Source organism: Homarus americanus, unplaced genomic scaffold, assembly GCF_018991925.1.
Source record: "Homarus americanus isolate GMGI-L3 unplaced genomic scaffold, GMGI_Hamer_2.0 scaffold18825, whole genome shotgun sequence".
Taxonomy (NCBI): Eukaryota; Metazoa; Arthropoda; class Malacostraca; order Decapoda; family Nephropidae; genus Homarus; species Homarus americanus.
The window spans coordinates 21,012-23,422 of record NW_024750119.1 but is presented as its reverse complement, the minus strand read 5'-3'; positions in this window follow the sequence as shown (position 1 = coordinate 23,422).

Below are 2,411 nucleotides of genomic sequence, written 5' to 3'. Positions count from 1 at the left end.
TTGATGTGTTCTGATGGACCCTCCCCACACCCGGTAATGTGTTCTGATGGCCTCCCACACCCGGTGAAGTGTCCTGATGGGCCCTCCCCACACCCGGTGATGTGTTCTGATGGGCCACTCCCACACCCGGTGATGTGTTCTGATGGGCCCTCCCACACTTGGTGATGTTCTGATGGGCCCTCCCACACACCCCTGTGATGATGGGCCCTCCCGGTGATGTGTTCTGATGGCTGTTCTGATGGGCCCTCCCCAACTTGGTGACCTCGGTGATGTGTTCTGATGGGCCACTCTAGACCCGGTGATGTGTTCTGATGGAACCTCCCACACACCCGGTGATGTGTTCTGATGGGCCACTCCCTAGACCCGGTGATGTGTTCTGATGGAACACTCCCCACACCCGGTGATGTGTTTTGATGGCCACTCCCCACACTTGGTGATGTGTTCTGATGGGCCTGTCCCCACACCTGGTGATGTATTCTGATGGGTCATTCTTCACACTTGGTGATGTGTTCTGATGGGCCTGTCCCCACACCTGGTGATGTATTCTGATGGGTCATTCTTCACACTTGGTGATGTGTTCTGATGGGCCACTCCCCACACCCGGTGATGTGTTCTGATGGGCCACTCCCCACACCCGGTGATGTGTTTTGATGGCCACTCCCCACACTTGGTGATGTGTTCTGATGGGCCACTCCCCACACCTGGTGATGTATTCTGATGGGTCATTCTTCACACTTAGTGATGTGTTCTGATGGGTCACTCCTCACACCAGGTGATATAACCTAATGGGCCACGCCCCAAATCTGGTGATGTGTTCTGATGGGCCATTCCCCACACCTGGTGATGTGTTCTGACGGGCCATTTCCCACACCCGGTGATGTGTTCCACCCACCGGTGATGTGTTCTGATAGGCCACTCCCCACACCCGGTGATGTGTTCTGATGGGCCACTCCCCACACTTGGTGATGTGTTCTGATGGGCCACTCCCCACACCCGGTGATGTGTTCTGATGGGCCATTCCCTAGACCCGGTGATGTGTTCTGATGGACCACTCCCCACACCCGGTGATGTGTTTTGATGGCCACTCCCCACACTTGGTGATGTGTTCTGATGGGCCACTCCCCACACCTGGTGATGTATTCTGATGGGTCATTCTTCACACTTAGTGATGTGTCTGATGGGTCACTCCTCACACCAGGTGATATAACCTAATGGGCCACGCCCCAAATCTGGTGATGTGTTCTGATGGGCCATTCCCCACACCTGGTGATGTGTTCTGACGGGCCATTTCCCACACCCGGTGATGTGTTCTGATGGGCCCCTCCCCCACACCTGGTGATGTGTTCTGATGGGCCCTCCTCACACCCGGTGATGTGTTCTGATGGGCCACTCCCCACACTTGGTGATGTGTTCTGATGGGCCACTCCCCACACCCGGTGATGTGTTCTGATGGGCCATTCCCTAGACCCGGTGATGTGTTCTGATGGACCACTCCCCACACCCGGTGATGTGTTTTGATGGGCCATTCACCACACCCGGTGAAGTGTCCTGATGGGCCACTCCCCACACCCGGTGATGTGTTCTGATGGGCCACTCCCCACACCCGGTGATGTGTTTTGATGGGCCATTCCCCACACCTGGTAATGTGCATTAGGTTGTTGTGTTGTGTTTCTGTACAACACACCTCCGTCTTACACAAGTCTGCCTGCAGGTTCAAACGAGATGAATCCAGACCAGATCAATGAGCTGTTGTTTGTGTCTTGACTCTTCTCCTGCATGACTTTATTACACTTTATAATTCTTGTTTTAATTAACCTCTTGTTTGAGTTTGCTTTAAAATTAATTGGTGCATGAAGCATTACATTATATTAAAAAATACACTGTTTAACTTTGTAGTGTAATAATTCTACATGATATATAAGATATGTTAAGTCTCCTCACAGTCTCTAAGACATGTCTACACCATGAACGAGTAGCTCCTCCTAAGAAATTCTGCACCAAAATTATCATCCCCCGCGTCTTAGGCCCCACGCAATCATGGGTTAATCTTACTGAGGTAATCTCTCAGCAAAGTTTGATTACCAAGAGTTAAAGAAAAAAATATTGGACGGCCTGTGTGAAGTTCAATATTGATGTTTCCTATTTTAGTCGTAGAGTCACTAGTCGTTTAGCCACAACCTAACCTAACCTAACCTAACCTAACCTAACCAGCCGAGTCGGGCGTTTATTACCTGATACAGTACCTATGGGTCTGACTCATTACCTGGTACAGTACCTGTATGTCTGTCTTGGCCAAGGTCTTTAGAAATTTTACCCTTATAGCTATGAGTTTTCTTCCCTTAAATAATTTATCTTGAAAATCCATACAAAACAGGCAGCGACCAAACAGGGAGGTACTACCGCCTGGGAAG